Raw genomic sequence first — 20,385 nt, forward strand, 5'->3', positions numbered from 1 at the left:
AAAATCCTTCTGTTCTTTGTTAGTATTCTAATCATAACCTGGCTGGTTAGTCTTATAATTAGTTTACTCAGCGGTATTATAACTGTTTCACCCTGGGTTAGCAAAAGAATTGTAGGAATTTCAGTTTCTGCCGGAACTTTGGTACTCCTTGTAATTCCAGGTCTTTCTGTAATACTGGCTGTATCTTTCATTATATTGATAAATAAACTTTTGAATATGGTAAATCTCTTTCCAGTTTTTTTAATAATTTTTGCCTTACTCCAAGTAGCTTATCCAAATTTTCTGGAACTTTTTCGATATAAGTTGGGGACTACTGACATTATTTTGAAGTCAAACGTTGCAAAAGTTGTAGCAATTTATGAGCAACTGTACAAAATGAAGTTACAAACTTTTGATTGTTTCAATGTAGGAGGAACTGTATTTAAGACAATTAACAATCAGCTAGGACAAGGAGGTAACGAAGGAAATAAACACTTCACTGATAACTATGGTATACCTTTAAAAGCGTCAACTCGGAGAGATGGTAGGTTTAAGAAAGGTACAAATGAAAAGTGCTACGAAAAAAATAAGAAGATGCTGGAAACGTGCAACAAAGAAATGTCTGATGTAAAACTCAGAGAAAAGTTTCAGGAGCTTATTAATGCTCAGATCAACAAAATAAGTGGTGTTAAAAACTGTAAAGCGTATCTCCGCTCCTTTCGTTTTTGGGAGGCAAATTACTGGAAGTGCATTGGTCAAGAGCTACTGGGTGTTATAGTATCCATAGTGTCAAGTCTTTTGTCACCATTTCTTCCTCCAGGCTTTGTTCTTTCCATGTTTCGCGATACGGTATGTTCCAAAAAAACTAGTTTAAGCAATAAGTGTAGACTCACGGGGAGTATTGCCAAGGAAGGATCTGGTGCCATGGGGTTCTTAACAAGGGGATATGAAGCAATGACTGATTTATGGAATTTTGACATTCAAAGTTTTGATTACGACGGAACAAAACCGGAAAAATTCGATGCATTTGTTAACCAAAGTGCTGAAGCAACTACTAATTTTGGAATTCAAGCACTTTCAATGTTTTTCATCTTTTATGTATTATGGCAGATCTTTAACAGCATTTCAGAAGCATCTAAATATTTGCAGTTGTACCAAAACTACATATTCTTCGATAATGGTTATGCTTCTTCAAATTTTGTAAAACTAGATCGAGATCGGGTATTGAAAAAGAAATCTTCACTACTACCATTGACGGAAGGTGGGCCACAAGTTGGTACTTTTGTTTATATTACCAAAATGGCACTATGGGACACTTTGAAAGATTATAAAAGAATACTCTTTCAATTGGTTTTGTGTCTCATACCCGTTTGCCTTATTGTTTTCCCTCCAATAATTACGGATGCGTTTCGTCAAGGTGGCTTGGTACGATTTAAAGATACTACGACAGTGCATGCTAAATTTGATATACGTGGATCTTCTATTATTGCATGGCTGTTAAAAAATACACTTGAGAAGTTTGTACACTTCCACGGCAAAGTCAACAGTTTTGTGGATAACAGTCAAGTTCTACCAGAAAGCATTAAAGCTCATTGGAGCATTTTTGTAGTTATTTTTTTATACATTTTCCTGATTTTGTTCTTAAAACCGATCCTTAAAATAATTGACAGACTCAAATCAGAAGTATGTGACTATTATTTTCCGGAGCTTGCAATTGAAAGAGCAGCATATCTGTATAAAGAGGTTCTAAGACAAAAACACGTTGACATTACTCGTAGGTTACAAATTGCAGGAGTGCAGCAAGACCGCCATTCCAAGTTTTTGCTGAGTGCATTTTTTGAAATAAATTCTAAAAAGAACAGAATATATACTTGTAATTTCTGTTATAAGACGAAAGGCACAGAAACATGCTTTTGTGGTGAAAATGTATTATGTAAGGAATGTAAAACTAGTATGAAAGGTAGATGTCCTTACGAATGTGAAGTGTTGGATAAAATGACCCCTGCTATTGGTGTTATGGACTTAACTGATGCCTTTTTATACCCACAGACCACAGAAACAAGACGTGAGATAAGAGGAAGGGCTCTATTCGACAGAATTATTCAGTTTTGTTTTCCAAAACTGTTTCCATGTCTGATTTACTTGATTTTTGCATCCACAGTAATAGCACTAACGAAAACTCTCGTCGAATTAGGTGTGAATATCAACAATTCAGATATATGGTTATTATTTCAATATTTTATGCTTGGTTTTATTGTATTTATGTTCCTCCCTGAGTGGCTAAAATTATACGTTACTTTTTTCATCATTGATAGTAAGGAAATAAGACTTTGTACATTGTTTCTATTTTGGATACTGCTTGTCGGGAAACCAGCAAACCATATATACATTACATTAGAAAATATGGGTAAATCAGCAGAGTGCACTGTAGATAAAACAATTGATAAGTTTGATAATGTGGTTAGAAATTTGATGACGGATGAAGACGTAAAAAAAATAACTGACATGCTGAAAGAAGTTCGAGACATTCAGAAAAAGGTGGCTACAGGGCAAATGACGTTGACAGATGTAATAGAACGTGCTATGTCTGTCCTTGGTGACATGACAGGTTTGAAGTGTGACAGTCTTGAGGCCGTTCTGAGGAAAAAATGTAGTGGAATAGATGATGACGCTAAAAAGGAGATGTATGATTCATGTAAAGAGTTGATATCCCCTCATTGTGAAAAAGGAAAAAAGAACTGTTGGAAAGAACAGTGTGAGTCTCTTCAGCCAAAAAGACCTGACAATTTTTTCTGCAAGCCCTTAAATTTAGAAATTGCAATAATTTTATTAAAGGGAATATGTTTTCTCCTTAAAAAAATGTTAGAAGGTATGGGAGCCTTAGAAACTAGGGTCAGGAAAATAATGGGTGGGATATTTAACGTTGAAATAGATTTTAGAAGCAACATTTTTAATAGTAAACATGTGGGGACAAATATAGATGACGCTATTGGTGCACCTGATATTTTTTTATTTGTATTTAGATTTGCAATTTTCCTGGCAACTATTGTTGTAATATGCATATTAATATGGGAATCTATTAAGAGAATTTTAGGACCCATGCAAAAAATATACAGCTACTTATACTCAAAAGCAGGAAAATTGATTTTTATAAGCAGGGATATTGAAAAAGAAGACAGAAGGATGCATCCTACTTTGAAAATTCTTCCCTTAAAAGGTAAAAATAAAAGAAAACACATGCTAGCCAGGGGTATCGGTGCACCCCTCCCTTTGTTACGACAGTGCGGTTACTATTTATTGCTATTACTACAATTACTGCTAATAACATTAGCAGTAATTTCTGTAGATGATAACTTCAGCAGGATTTATAATGAAACTAATAACACATTGAAAAAGGTTCTTGATATTGACCTAAAATTGTATACCATGGTCCTACCTCTAACTAGCTTCATAATGAAAGGTTTTATTAATGTAATTAAAGACAAAATAGATGTGTTTCAGGATCAGTTAAGTTTAAAGGATTACAAAATGTGCTTATTGCCAATTCCTGAGTCTGTTTCAGTCGTTATCCCTCTGGTGATTTTAATTATACTTTATATTTTAAATTGTATTTTAGCTACTTATCAGGAAAAACTCAAAGAAACACTTCTTCATTGTTGTTATCCAAAACGGCAGAGGGAGCATGAGCTAGTCTTGAGGGGGAAAATATTACGAGAAAGCCAAAGGAAACTAGCACAAAGGCATATGGCCGCAAAAACTACAGGGTCTGCTCTGTCCGACAGCAAATATAAATCTTATTTGTTGTCGTATGATATTGTAGATGAAGAAGATCTACCAATACATAATCATTACCAGTAGTTGTTGACTTACTTGCTACTGCAGCTGTTGGTTTAGTTGCTCCAGGAGCTCTCGGCTTAGTTGTACCTGTAGCTTTTGGCTTAGTTTTACACGCAGCTATTGGTTTAGTTGTACCTGCAGCTGTTGTACTAGTTTTGCCTACAATTTTGGCCTTAGTTGTTCCTGAAGCTGTTGTTTTAGTGATTAAAGACCCCCCTTAAATATATAATAAAAATATGTGAAGGTCGTTACGTAAGTTGATTCATAAGTTACGTAGGTATATAAAATATATAAAAAACTAAAAGTTCTATTTGCCTTTTTAGCTATAATTTAAGAAACTTGAACCCACTAAAATTCAAAACTTTGATCCCTTAGATATAAACTAAAACCAGAGAGAATACAGTTAAAAAAAGCCCATAAATATACTAGAACCCTACCTACGATAAATTGAAGCTCAAATACAAAAAAACGAAACCGCATCTAAGAAACCCTATCTAAGAAAACCGCATCTAAGAAATCAAATATCTCCCAAAAACACAAGTCATTCACACTGAAAGTTCAATCATTTCTTAGCCTGGATTTACATTTATAACCAAATTTAAAGAAGAAACAATATAAAAAAGGTAACATTTTTACTCCGTACATTGAAAAACAAAATTGAAGTGTAATATAAATTTCAATATTTGATGTAGTTGTAACTTTTGCAAGTATCCCATTAATAACATACAAAAGAAAAGAGGGCACGTTTGATTATAGATCTCCTGTCTACGCTACTAGTTTTGCACTGAGATTTGTGAAAGTAGGAACACCGCGTGAACATGTGTCAGCTAGTCTCCCACACCCCCCCCCCCTAAGTCCCCCTAGCTTCCTACCCCGACCCTCCCCCAACCCCCTCTAAAGCCCCTCCCCCCAGCCCCCAGAGACCTAAATTTTTTCTTGATTTTATTTTTTATTTTTTTCTTTTTAGTTTTATTTTTTTTTAGTTTTTTTGTATTTTATTTTTTTGTTTTTATTTATTTTTTTTGCTTATTTTCAGCTTTTTTCTTTTTACAGTTTATTTCTTTTTTTTAGTTTTTTTATTTTTTTCTTTAGTTTTTTTTAATTTTTTCCTTTTTTTTAGTTTTTTTCCTTTTTTTATTTTTTTTTAGTACAGACGTACAGACATACAGACAGCACCCCTCATTGCAACTAGCGGAAGTTGCAAGCCCCTCATTGCAGCATATGATTATAGCCTAACAGCCGATTATTACTTACTAGTCCCCTACATGTCTTACCACTGGAACCAAATTGGTTTTACCATCAAATACACCAAAAGCAAATAATAGGTACACAAACTAGCAAAAGTTGCGTGCCCATCATTGTCGAAGATGATTATGAGCTAACAGCCGACTGTTACTTAAAACTCCACTGTATGTCTCACAATTGTTTCAACCTATTTTTCGTTTCAGTGTGTACCTTATTACTGAAGTTGTCAACCCTTTAAAACTTTCAAACTAATACATCTCATGAAGGAATCTTTCTACCAAAAAATGGATGACATGTACTTAGATAATCTCATCAAGAGCTATCGACTGACGTCGGAAAAATAATCTATCTGTCTTATTCCAAAGTTAACTTTTTTGCCGTAGGCCGAGTTTCTAACGTCATCACTTAGAAAGGAGCAAAGGATAAACTCTAATTTCCTTAGCAATGAGAAAACTTTAAAGTTTAAGAGGCACATTTAATACCATTTGTTTACCGAAATCCCAAGTGCAAAAAACCGAATGCTAAACTCAGCTGAAATCACGAACAGAAATGGGTGAACGCAACCAGTTATATAATATCAGTAGGAAGGCTCGAATCGAAGTGGTTCCCTATTTTGACATGAGATTACAACAATTCAAAAACCTCAAGAAAATCAAAAGCTTCAAGCCTAGTACATTTCGCTGTTAGAAACTGGGGAGCTTCAATATTACAATATTTTTGAAAAGACATCACAATGAAAAGAGTTTAAATTGCATGAAGAGCAAAAACTGGAAATTGCACAAATCTGCTATATATATATAAATAAGTTGTATATTTGTTTGTTTGTACACATATGACGGCATTATAAGTATTTAAGGCGTTGTATATGACGTCATTATAAGTATATAAAGGGGTGATTCAAAGAAAGATTTCAGTATAAAACCTACAATGGCAGAACAAACAGCCGAGGAAGCTGCTCAAAGAGTTAATTCAAAGATAAATTTTAGTGTAAATCCTACAACGGCCAAAGAAACAGCCGAGGAAGCTGCTCAAAGAGTTAATGCCAAAAGGCTTGCAGCTAATAGAGAAAGTAAGAAAAGAAAGCGTGCCGAGAAATCACAATAACAGCGTGAAAACAGCCTCGTGGCTCAAAGAGAAATTACCCAAAGAAAGTGTGCCGAGGAATTACAAGAACAACGTGAAAACAGGCTTGAGGCTCAAAGAGATAATGCTAAAAGAAAGCGTGCCGAGGAATCACAAGAGCAACTTAGAATTATTGCCTGGCATTAAGGTACAGCCCAGTCGATGATTATAGCTTGAGTAGATGTGTTCAAATCGGGACTATCTAAAATTTGTCCCTATTGCAAGGCCTTGAAATTTAATGGTGAAACAATGGGAATGTGTTGTTCCTCAGTAAAAGTTAAACTTCCTCAACTGGCTACACCACCTGAAGACTTTGCTTACTGGAACTACTTCAAAATCTAAGAGTTTTTTTTATCAAACATTAGAAAATATAACTCATGTTTCCAAATGACGTCGTTTGGTGACCCAATAAAAAACCAAGATCAATTTATCCCTACTTTCAAAGTAAAACGCCAAATTTATCATAGAGCAGGGTCCCTTCTACCATTATCAGGTGAGAACATAAATTTTTACAACTGTACTTCATCAGTTATAGCAATTCTGAATTAAATGCACGTTGAAAAATTTCTCCCGACGTTGAAAGGTCTATCGTTTCCCAATTGCAACATCTTTTCCACGAAAACAATGATTTAGTGCTCCTGTTCAAAACAGCAATCGATGTGAAGCCTATTGATACGCATAAAATTGTTATTTCCGCTGACAAAACGCCTATTGGCGAACATGTGTGTAGATACAATGCTCCAACTATCGACGAAGTGGCAATCGTTAGTGTCGGTGATCAGTTTTTACCTCGAGATATTATTCTTCATAAGCGAAACGCTCAGTTTGTAAGAATTGCTGAAACTCATCGACGCTACGATGCCCACAACGGATTAAACAAACAGATAAGAAATGCAGCGCAGTGAATTGTTATTTCTATTGACTAATGATTCGTCACAATGAATAAAATTATACTTTTAAATGCCATCAATTGTTTCACCGATACATCGTTGATATGTATGCAAAGATTGAATCAGAACGTTTGCTATTTATCGTCTGCATCAGACCAAGCTCCGCTCTGAACAATACATTCATTTGCGGGATGCAGTTGTAAATGACGGTAATACCACTAACGCTGGAAGATTAACAATTTTACCTTCGTCATATGCATTGCACAAAGCAATATCTTCGACTTTTAGTACCCAACACAATTACCGGCAACGATGGTTACCTACAATATAGAAGAAGATCTACTGAAGATGGCGGTAAAACAGCAATAATAAAGAAGCATAACGGTATTACCATCGAAGTAGATAACCAGTGGGTTGTTCCATATTCACCTTTATTATCATAAATATTTTATGCTCAAATAAACGCTGAATATTGTAACTCCATAAAGGCAATCAAATACACATGTAAATACGTCAACAAAGGCAGCGACATGGTACTTTTTGGCTTGCAGTCCGAAACTGATATCGATGAAATCGTACAATATCAGGCTGGAAGATACATAAGCAGTAATGAAGCTGTTTGGCGAATTCTTGCATTTCCAATACATGAACGTAGTCCAGCTGTTGTTCACTTAGCGGTACATTTAAAGAATGGTCATTGTGTTTATTTTTTGGAATCCAACGTGCAATAAAGAGCCCTGAATCCACCGGATACATCGTTAACTGCTTTCTTCTACACCATTTACTCCAATCAACATGCATGCTTCTTTCTCCACCTGCTTTTGGTGAATGTAGCCGGTCCAACGTCCTTTGAGTATTTGAGAGCTGTAAACGGGTACTATACATGACACTTACCATAGTGCATGCCAAGCTCTGAATTTATTGGAGAATGACCAACACTGGGATAACTGCATCAATGAAGCGTGCGAAACGTCAAATCTAAGTTAAATTCGTGATTGTTTGATATCATACTAACTTCGTGCTATCCTTCAGTTGCTACAGAGTTATGGGAGAAATATAAATCGAAAATGCCCGAGGATATATTCCATCGAAAACGTTTAGAGACGTTAAATATGAACTTTGATTTTACATCAGTAATGTATAACTACACTTTAGTTATTATTGAAGATTTGTGGGTATGTATGGCAAAAAAAACCTCTTCAGGATTTGGAAATGCCTTCACCTAATCGTAACGCTGCTGTTTCGACATGTGTAGAATTGGATCGTGAAAAAAGTTACAACACGAGTGATCTATTGTCGTATGTGCAAAATAATATTTCTCAGTTAACGTCTGAGCAAAAAAAAATATTTATGATAAGATAATGCATTGTGTAGATAACAACGTTGGAGAAATCTTCTTTTTGGATGCGCCAGGAGGTACTGGTAAAACGTTTGTGATAAAATTGATTCTGGCATCAATTTGATCAAAAATGACATAGCGTTGGCAATTGCGTCATCCAGAATAGCCGCAAGGTAGCTGCCTGGTGGAAACGATGGTGGAACAAGGTAGCTGCCGATTGCAAAACGATGAATCTGGTGAAATATTTCCAGATTAATTGCTGGCAATTGGAAACGGGAAGCTCCCAGTAGACTCAATTTCAAGACGTATACAACTGCCCGATGAATTCTGTAATTTAGTGACGTCCAAAAATGAATTGGTTGAAGAAGTATTTCCAAATATTATAACCAATTCTAAAAATCATAAGTGGCTCAGAGAACGAGCGATATTGGCAGCCGAGAATAAAGAGGTCTACGAAATCAACAATATTATTTTGACCAAGATTCGAGACCAGGAAGTAATTTACAAGTCAGTCGACACAGTTCTGGAACCAAATGAAGCAGTTAATTATCCATCTGAATTTTAAATATCCTGGATCTCCCAGGGTTTCCAACACACGCGCAACAACTAAAAATAGGCGTACTAGTAATATTGTTACGAAATATTAACCCACAAAAGCTTTGCAATGGCCCGCGACGTGCCGTAAAAAAAAAACAATGGAAAACGTAATAGAGGCAACAATCTTGACAGGGCCTTTTGAGGGTGAGACTGTTCTTATTCCCCGCATTCCCATGATTCCAACGGATCTGCCTTTTCAATTTAAAAGATTGCAATTCCCAATTCGATTAGCATTTGCAATCATCATCAACAAAGCTCAAGGGCAATCATTAGATAAATGCGGTATAGATCTTAATACAGATATCTTTTCCCATTGACAATTGTATGCTGTATGTTCGAGGGTCGGTAAACCTGACAATCTATTTATATGCACAGATAACGGGACAGCGAAGAATGTTGTTTATTCGCAAGTTTTACGTAGTTAATCTGTAGTGTATTAATGTATATCTATTTATCTACCTATCTATATAAAAATAAGTTGTATGTATGCATATTCATTTTTTTTGTAAAAAGAGGGTTTGTATATGACGTCATTATAAGTATATAAGGCTTTGTATATGCTCAGATAATGTGACAGCAAAGAATGTTGTATATTCGCAAGTTTTACGTAGTTAAAAACATATATATATCTATCTATATTCACAGGTGGTACACAGGGACACAACTACAATGGCGCGTAACTAATATGGCGCGTAACGACTTACGCAAGTGGGAGGGGGTCTTGGGAGGGGGGCGCGAAGCGCCCGCACCAATTAGGTGTTCGTGTGGCGCGAAGCGTCTCAGCTAATATAGCTAGTATTACGTTTATGAGGGAGGTTGCTCCTCCTCAACACCTACCTCTTTACGAGAAAGTTTTTAGTACTTTAATAAAATACTTTTTATTATTCTAATTAAACAAACAGTGTTTTGGGAGTCGTTCTCAAACGATTGGGACAGAATCCTCACCACTATACTCTTTATGCTTATATTTTTAATTGTTATATAAAATAGAGTTGCTTAAAAGAGTCAGACTTTGGCGTAAAGAGCGGGACGTTGAAGAGGGGACAGCCGCTATCACAAACGGAATAATTTATAGTCGTTTAAGTTTTAAAGTCGCTCCTTACTTTCAGTTGGGAAAACTTGTTTTTTTCATTATTTAGAAAAGTATGCATGTTTGCACTCAAATAAGACGAAGGGTATTCAGTTGAGCCTTTCAGAGAATGTTCATTGGAGTGTTGAACTAAACACTTTATTTGTATACTGATTGTCAAAAGGGTACATCACAGGCATTTTAACTTGAATTTAGGAAATGATAAGGAAGATGATCAAAAAGGGAATATTTTCATGCTATCAATATTACTACAACTACCACCACCACTATTTCTACCCTACCCAATTTACATTATTAAGGGGATTTTGAACTAAATTAACAGACGCTATGTGCATGAACATTGTAAAAATAGCATATCTTAAGAATTGATTCGGGTATAAAGTTGAAACTTTCAGAGAATAGTTATAGCAATGTCAATGTCATAGCAATGGCTAAATTGTATTAAATTCAAACTTCCAAGACTTGATGAGAGGGATGTTCAACTGAACAATTGGTTAAAACTACTGCTGCTAGTAATACTGCCGCTACTATATTTTATTACTGGTAAAAGCCAGTAGAAAGTTACGAGCCAAAAGAAAGATCACAGATATGCTATTACTGGTAATCCTGGTATTATCAGTACTACTACTGTGACTACTATTACAACTATTCCTAAGGGCATTAAGGTGAAATTTAAATGAAATTTTGAAGAGGGGATATGAGCTTAATCATAACACGCCCTCTGTATGCAGGTTGTCAAAAGGGCGTAGCAGCAATATCTGAGGAAAAGTTTGGTGGTTGTAGTTGAAACTAACAGGTCTCGTTGTGAGGTAAGTTGAACTAACCAGCAGAAAATATGTGCACCCTTATGATACTGCTTTTATTCATATTACTGCTACTGTTACTATTATTACTACTTGTATTACATTGTTGCCAATAAAGCTTAGGCTACAACAATAGATTCTACAGCTACTACTACTACTGCTATTAAAACCAACCATATTAAGGAAAAAAATGGGATTCTTAGAAACTGCATGGAACTAAATCAAAACACACTATGACCACTCAGGTACCTGCAGGCTTAAAAGTTAAATCTTATTGGCCCAAATTCATTGAATCCAAAAAATAGAACTAAAAATTACTTAAATATAAATACTAAAAATTTAAAACGAACCTTAATTAAAAAGTATAAACCCAAACAAAGTATTTAAAAAATCACCTATGAACTCAAACCTCATGCACAAAAACATAAAAAGAAATTAAAAAACAAAATCCCAATATAATTCAAAACTTTTACTCCTTAATTATGAACTAAAACCCGAGAGAAAACAGTTTAAACAACATAAATAGACTTGAAACCGAAAAAAGAAATCATCTAAGAACCTGGTTAAGCCCCCCTAAAAAAAATTGAGGCTAAAAGGCTGGCGGACAACTCCTAATTTTGCCCTAAGTGTGAATTAGGGATTAAACATAGGGAACGACGCTTAAGGGGATTTTTTTCTGTTCTTAAGAATTGAATTTTATTATGATTGGTGATTTTTGGTTAAAATTTCGAACTTTTTAATATAATTATGTTTTTTTGTTTACATTATTTGTTCCTCGAGTTTTGTTTGTAGGCTCTATTGGCTACAGGCTTTTTGATATACATCTTATCTATAAACCAATATAAAGATTATACTACAACATATCTAAACAAAAATTTAAAAATTAAATCCAATTGGCCAAACTTCATTGAATCCTAATTTTTTAAACATTAAAACTAAACTTTACTAGAAATTAAATACTAAAAATTAAAAACAACTCCTTAATATGAAATTATAAACCCACACAAATAGTTTATGGATCATATATGAACTCAAAACTCATAAAAAAAACGAAATCTGATTTAAAAATAAACTATACTTCATTAACAAAAGCTAACTGAATTATAAACTAAATCCCGAGAGAATACAGCTTAAGCAAGAGAAATTGACTAGAACACTAAAAAAGGAATGTACAATCTAATATACAAAAAAACTAAACTTAAAAACTTAAAAAAAACTAAATCCCATTGAGCAAACCTTATCGTCATAAACGTAAACATCCGTCCCGTATGCGCAAGTCAAACAACAAACACAATGAATTGCACTCCTGTAGGCTACATGTAAATTGTACATGTAAAAGGTACTTGAACAAATTTAAACTCTAACACTATGAAGTTTATGATTACTATTATATATATCTATCTATGTATATAAAAATAAGTTCTGTGTGTGTGTGTGTGTGTGTGTGTCTGTCGAGTGACGTCATGTTTGTGTGTCGACTGACGTCATGTTTTTGACTGACGAAATTACAGACCGGGACATCGGGACACAAATGACGACCGGGACACCGGCACATAGGGAATATAAATGACGACCGGGACACTCAAAGAGAAAGCGACCGGGACACAAGGAATGTTCCATTAGCAATCACCATCAACAAAGCACCGGGACACAAATGACGACCGGGACACAGGGAGTATAAATGACGACCAGGACATAAGTAAAAAAAACTAAAAAAACTAAAAAAAAGGTAAAAACTACAAAAAAACTAAAAAGAAAAAAAATAACTAAAAACTAATAAAAAACCTAAAAAAACCAAAAAAGCAAAATAAATAAAAAAAGGAAAAAAAATGAAAAATAATTGAGAAAAACAAAACTAAAAAAAATAAAAATAAAAACAAACTAAAAAGAAAAAAGAAAAAAAACAAAAAAAAAACTAAAAAGAAAAAAAGGGGAAAAATATAAAAATTTATTTCATCATATACCATTTCAAAAACGAATGTATATACAGACCGGGACACCGGGATACAAATGACGACCGGGACACAGGGAATATAAATGACGACTGAGACACAGGGACACAACTACAACGGGGACTTCGGGGGGCACAGGGGGATATATAAATGACGACGGGGACACAGGGAATATTCGATTAGCAATCATCATCAACAAAGCTCAAGGGCAATCATTAGAATCATGAGGTATAACTAAAAAAACTACAAAAAAGGTAAAAAACTAAAAACTAAAAAAAAGACCAATTCAAAAACGAATGTATATACAGACCGGGACACCGGGATAAAAATGACGACCAGGACACAGGGAATATAAATGACGACTTGGACAACAGGGACACAACTACAACGGGGACGCCGGGGGCATAGGGGGATATATAAATGACGACGGCGACACAGGGAATGTTCGATTAGCAATCACCATCAACAAAGCTCAAGGGCAATCATTAGAATCATGAGGTATAACTAAAAAAAACTAAAAAAAGGTAAAAAACTAAAAACTAAAAAAAATACCAACTCAAAAACGAATGTATATGCAGACCGGGACACCGGGACACAAATGACGACCGGGACACCAGGACACAAGAAATATAAATGACGCCCGGGACACTCAAAGAGAAATCACAGACTGGAACACCGAGACACAAATGACGACCGGGAGACAGGGAATATAAATGACGACCGGGACACAGGGACACAACTACAACGGGGACGCCGGGGGGCACAGAGGGATATATAAATGACGACGGCGACACAGGGAATGGTCAATTAGCAATCACCATCAACAAAGCTCAAAGGCAATCATTAGAATCATGAGGTATATCTGAATACGGATTTTTTTTCCCATCGACCATTATATGTTGCATGTTCAAGAGTCGGTAAACCTGACAATCTATTTATATGCACAGACAATGGGACAGCAAAGAATGTTGTATATTCGCAAGTTTTACGTAGTTAAAAACATATATATATATATACTAGCTGTTGGGGTGGCGCTTCGCGCCACCCCAACACCTAGTTGGTGGGGGCGCTTCGCGCCCCCCCCCCAAGCCCCCCCGCGCGCGTAAGTCGTTACGCGCCATATTAGTTACGCGCCATTGTAGTTGTGTCCCTATGTCCCACCTGTGAATATAGATATATATATATATATATATATATATATATATATATATATATATATATATATATATATATATATATATATATATATATATATATATATATATATATATATATATATATATATATGTTTTTAACTACGTAAAACTTGCGAATATACAACATTCTTTGCTGTCCCATTGTCTGTGCATATAAATAGATTGTCAGGTTTACCGACTCTTGAACATGCAACATATAATGGTCCATGGGAAAACAATCCGTATTCAGATCTATACCTCATGATTCTAATGATTGCCCTTGAGCTTTGTTGATGGTGATTGCTAATCGACCATTCCCTGAGTCGCCATCATCATTTATATATCCCCCTGTGCACCCCGGCGTCCCCTTTGTAGTTATGTCCCTGTGTCCCGGTCGTCATTTATATTCCCTGTGTCCCGGTCGTCATTTGTGTCCCGGTGTTCCAGTCTGTGATTTCTCTTTGAGTGTCCCGGGCGTCATTTATATTCCTTGTGTCCCAGTGTCCCGGTCGTCATTTATATCCCCCTGTGCCCCCCGGCGTCCCCATTGTAGTTGTGTCCCTGTGTCCCGGTCGTCATTTATATTCCCTGTGTCCCGGTCGTCATTTGTATCCCGGTGTCCCGGTCTTTATATACATTCGTTTTTTAGTTTTGTTTTTCTCCTTTATTTTTTTCCTTTTTTCTTTTTTTTCTTTTTTAGTTTATTTAGATTTTTAGATTTTTTAGCTTTTTTATTAGTTTTTAGTTTTTTTGTAGTTTTTACCATTTTTTTAGTGTTTTTAGTTTTTTTTTTTACTTATGTCCTGGTCGTCATTTATACTCCCTGTGTCCCGGTCGTCATTTGTGTCTCGGTGCTTTGTTGATTGCTAATTTATATTATATTTATATTTATATTTTTTATATTTATTAATATTTTTTTAGTTTTCTTTTTCTCTTATTTTTCAGTTTTTTCCTTTTTTTTAGTTTTTTCTTTTTTAGTTTTTAGTTTTTTTTTGTTTTTTACCTTTTTTTAGTTTTTTTAGTTTTTTTAGCTTTTTAGCTTTTTTAGTTTTTTTTATTAGTTTTTAGTTTTTTTTTAGTTTTTGCCTTTTTTTAGTTTTTTCAGTTTTTTTTAGTTTTTAGTTTTTTACCTTTTTTTAGTTTTTTTTAGTTTTTTAGCTTTTTTAGTTTTTTTTCTTTTTAGTTTTTTTTTGTAGTTTTTACCTTTTTTAGTTTTTTTTCTTCTTTTGTATTAGTGTGAAATAATTCAGACGTCATATGCGGACAAACACGACGTCACTCGACAGACAGACAGACAGACATAACCCACAAACAACTTATTTTTATATATATTTATTCATATTTTTTTAGTTTTCTTTTTCTCTTTTATTTTTCAGTTTTTTCCTTTTTTTTAGTTTTTTTCTTTTTTAGTTTTTAGTTTTTTTAGTTTTTTACCTTTTTTTAATTTTTTTTAGTTTTTTTAGTTTTTTAGCTTTTTTAGTTTTTTTATTAGTTTTTATTTTTTTTGTAGTTTTTGCCTTTTTTATTTTTTTCAGTTTTTTTTTAGTTATTAGATTTTTACCTTTTTTTAGTTTTTTTTAGTTTTTTAGCTTTTTTAGTTTTTTTTTCTTTTTAGTTTTTTTTGTAGTTTTTACCTTTTTTAGTTTTTTTCTTCTTTTGTATTAGTGTGAAATAATTCAGACGTCATATGCGAACAAACATGACGTCACCTGATCCATCCACAGATCCACACACAGACAACTTATTTTTATATATATAGATTTTTTTGTTTTTTACCTTTTTTTAATTTTTTTTTAGTTTTTTTTAGTTTTTTAGCTTTTTTAGTTTTTTTATTAGTTTTTATTTTTTTTGTAGTTTTTGCCTTTTTTTATTTTTTTCAGTTTTTTTTTAGTTATTAGATTTTTACCTTTTTTTTAGTTTTTTTTAGTTTTTTAGCTTTTTTAGTTTTTTTCTTTTTAGTTTTTTTTGTAGTTTTTACCTTTTTTAGTTTTTTTCTTCTTTTGTATTAGTGTGAAATAATTCAGACGTCATATGCGAACAAACATGACGTCACCTGATCCATCCACAGATCCACACACAGACAACTTATTTTTATATATATAGATATATATATATATATATATATATATATATATATATATATATATATATATATATATATATATATATATATATATATATATATATATATATATATATATATATACATTCACAGGTGGGACATAGGGACACAACTACAATGGCGCGTAACGACTTACACGCGCGGGGGGGCTTGGGGGGGGGGGGGCGCCCAACAGATAGTATATATATATATATATATATATATATATATATATATATATATATATATATATATATATATATATATATATATATATACATATATATATATATATATATATATATATATATATATATATATATATATATATATATATATATATATATATATATATATATATATATATATATATATATATAACTCAAAACCTTGACATCTTAAATATAAACTAAAACCTGAGAGAAAAAAAGTGAAGGCACAAAAGCTCAAAATAAACACTATACACAAAAACCTCAAACGCTAAAGAATTAAAATATAATTTAAGAAACTTTGACTTCCCAGAAAAAAAACTAATTCCCGCAAGTTTAAACTAAATACAAAAACAAACAAAAATCGTTTCATATATATATATATATATATATATATATATATATATATATATATATATATATATATATATATATGTATATATATATATATATATATATATATATATATATATATATATATATATATATATATATATATATATATATATATATATATATATATATATACTAGCTGTTGGGGTGGCGCGTCGCGCCACCTCAACACCTAGTTCTTGGGGGCGCTTCCCCCCCCCCAAGCCCCCCGTGCGCGTAAGTTGTTACGCGCCATATTAGTTACGCGCCATTGTGATTTTGTCCCTGTGTCCCACCTATGAATATAGATAGATATTTATATGTTTTTAATTACGTAAAACTTGCGAATATATGACATTCTTCGCTGTCCCATTATCTGTGCATATAAATAGATTGTCAGGCTTACAGACTCTTGAACATGCAACATATAATTGTCCATGGGAAAAAAAAATCCGTGTTCAGATCTATACCTCATTATTCTAATTTTTGCCCTTGAACATTCCCTCTGTCCCGGTCGTCATTTATATATCCCCCCTGTGCCCCCACGGCGTCCCCACCGGGACGCCGGGGGGGGGGGGCACCAAAAGAAAGGAGACAGAAGCAGAAAAGGAAGACTGTTTTTCTAAATAAGTGAATAATATAGACCAGTACGTGAATGAGGCCTTAACCCTACTCATCCATACAATCACACAGGTCAAACAGCATAGCCATACACAATCAACCATAAAGAATAATCCGTGGACAGGCAGTCATGTCGTCAATAAGTATAAGTCGTCATTTACCAAACAATAAAAACAACAAAGACAAATAATTCAGAGGCAACTACCCAACACAAGGGCCCATCAGGAGAATACACTTGCCTATAGGGTTTCGGCACTTTAAACTCTCTACCCAGTCAAGTATTGTGCCTACCACAGAATACCCATGGTATCCTCATGTCAGGCATCACCCCCAAAATACATTCCCATGAAAAAAAAGAAAACAAACCAGCAAATGTAGAACAACCAAGTAACACCAAAACAAGCTTATCCTGTTAATATATTCCTCTGTTTAGCAGCTACCATGTGGCAATTTTTGAAAAATTCGCTCTTTTAGATACACAGTACAAAATAGATGGCGTTGCATCAACTTTTCCGTGGACAGGCAGTCATGTCGTCAATAAGTATAAGTCGTCATTTACCAAACAATAAAAACAACAAAGACAAATAATTCAGAGGCAACTACCCAACACAAGGGCCCATCAGGAGAATACACTTGCCTATAGGGTTTCGGCACTTTAAACTCTCTACCCAGTCAAGTATTGTGCCTACCACAGAATACCCATGGTATCCCCATGTCAGGCTTCACCCCCAAAATACATTCCCATGAAAAAAAAAAGAAAACAAACCAGCAAATGTAGAACAACCAAGTAACACCAAAACAAGCTTATCCTGTTAATACATTCCTCTGTTTAGCAGCAATAATTAAACTAAATGTGATAAATTTTACCAAATCACAAATAATAACTCTTTGCAAAAAAAAACTGAATGAACTAAAATAATTACAATCATTACCATGTGGCAATTTTTGAAAAATTCGCTCTTTTAGATACACAATACAAAATAGATGGCGTTGCATCAACTTTTCGCAAACCTACGAAATTTAACCGAAAATTTCCCTAAGTATTTCCAGATAATTCTTTTGGTATTTATTTAAAAGTTCGTTATAATGAAAACTAAATTTTTTAGATTGCCAAGTTAATTTATTTTCAGAAAAACCTCTTAATATCAATTTTTGGCTTAAGATTTTACATCTATTTTTAAAATCAATATAATTACTACAATTTTTCATGAGAAGATCAAGCTGAATACATAAACCTTATCTCCCAAAATAATGCAATCTAAAAAATGACCACTTTAACCAAAGGTAATAAGGGTAAATGCAAACCTTCAATGCTAAATATTAAAATTAGACCTTAAATCATAAGCCCATACAAAATAGTTTCAACATCATGTGTGAAATCTAACCTCAGAGAAAAAAAAAACACGAAACCTAATTTGAAAAACTAAAATCCAATCCAATTAAAAACTTTGACCTTTTAAATATAAACTAAACCCGAGAGAAAGCAGCAAAAATACCATAAAAAGACTAGAACCCTAAAAAAAGAATATTCAATCTGATATACATAAATCTGAATAAAAAATGAAAAACTAAATCCCGTGGTCCAAAATTTAATGGCAAAGATAAAACACTCCGTTTCGTATACAAAAAAAGTAAAACCACAAACACAAAAAAATGCAATCCATATTTGAAAGGTACATAAACAAATATTTTAAATATACTAGAATAGCCTTAATAATTAGTATTAATAATTAATAATAATAATTAAGCACTAATAATTAACAATTAGTATTAATAATTAGACCCGACCCCCTAGTGTCCTCCCAATAGTATTGCATGTGTTTATACGAAGGATTAAACATTTCCCAAGAAAACTTAGACTCCATATATAATAACTACATTTTCTTCTCCACCGCTAGCAAAAAAGGACAAAACTAAAAAAAAACAAAAAAAACGTAATTTCCAAACCCCAATTAAAACCGCATTAACAAGAAATATCATAATGTGACTACAAAAGCTTTAACTAAGTACAAAACCTTTACTTCCAAATAAACTCTACCCCATCACAAAAAAGTCACGAAAGCTCAAAACAAACATACACAAATAAAACTTTCTAGTATAGAAATTTAAATGCTAAACATAATTTAAACACTATACACAAAAAACTTGAAACACTGAAGAAATTGAAATGTAAATTAAAAAAACTTTTACTTCCCATAAAACAAAACTGTAGTTAATGCAAGCTTTAACCAAATACAAAGACAAACAAAAAGTGTTTTTATGTTCTTTTCCCTTTTTCTTTCTTTCATTATTTTAACCATCCATGACAACGAATTAAAATTTAGATACCCATCATGCTCAAAATGGTTCCCATCCTAAGATAATGATTAAAACTCCAAATAATAGAATATAAGCCATAGGTCTCAATCAGTAAAATTAGAACCAGACAAACAATACATGTTATGATGCCCTCATAACAACTAAATTAAAACTAAATGCACAAAATTGACAACATATAAAAAATTTCAGCCCATCACAATAAAATTAAGCCATGTACAAAATCTTAAAAACCAGTCAGAAAGAGTTGAATGCTTCTTAATACCGAATGTTAAATGCAAAACACACAATCCAAAACCTACAGAGAATACTTTAAATACTAAAAAACTTTCAATCTAATACCTAATTTAAAGAGCTTAAATCAAACACATTCCAAAACTTGAGCTCTTAAACATAAACTGAAACCCGACAGAAAACAGCTAAAATAGCATGTAAAGACTAGAACCATACAAAAGAAATCTTCCATCCAATATACTAAAACCATCTCAAAAAACTTAGAAATTAGCTCCACGCACCTAAATTAAATTTCACTGCCGAAAATTTCTGTCCAGTATGCAAAATTCAAACACCAAAAAAAAGGGGGGGGAAGTGCTAATGTCTAAATAATCCACAAAAAATATAACTGTTTAGTACCTTTAAAAGTGTTTCCTGTTGTTCTAATTAAGCGAGCAGTGTTTTGGGAGTCGTTATTAAGGAATAAGAACAGAATTTAAACTTTAAAAAAGTAAGGTAATGAA

At 33.3% G+C, this 20,385-nt stretch overlaps 1 long non-coding RNA gene across 1 annotated transcript in view; it reads left to right on the plus strand.

Moving 5' to 3' along the window:
- Positions 1 to 4,325: 4,325 nt before the first annotated feature.
- LOC136041439 (uncharacterized) overlaps positions 4,326 to 20,385 on the plus strand; it is a 34,469-nt gene continuing 18,409 nt past the window's right edge. Inside the window, exon 1 of the long non-coding RNA XR_010621027.1 lies at positions 4,326 to 4,439. This is a non-coding gene — a long non-coding RNA (uncharacterized LOC136041439). The remainder of the gene's footprint in view (positions 4,440 to 20,385) is intronic.

The sequence above is a fragment of the Artemia franciscana genome, unplaced genomic scaffold, assembly GCF_032884065.1.
Source record: "Artemia franciscana unplaced genomic scaffold, ASM3288406v1 PGA_scaffold_23, whole genome shotgun sequence".
NCBI classification, from domain to species: domain Eukaryota; kingdom Metazoa; phylum Arthropoda; class Branchiopoda; order Anostraca; family Artemiidae; genus Artemia; species Artemia franciscana.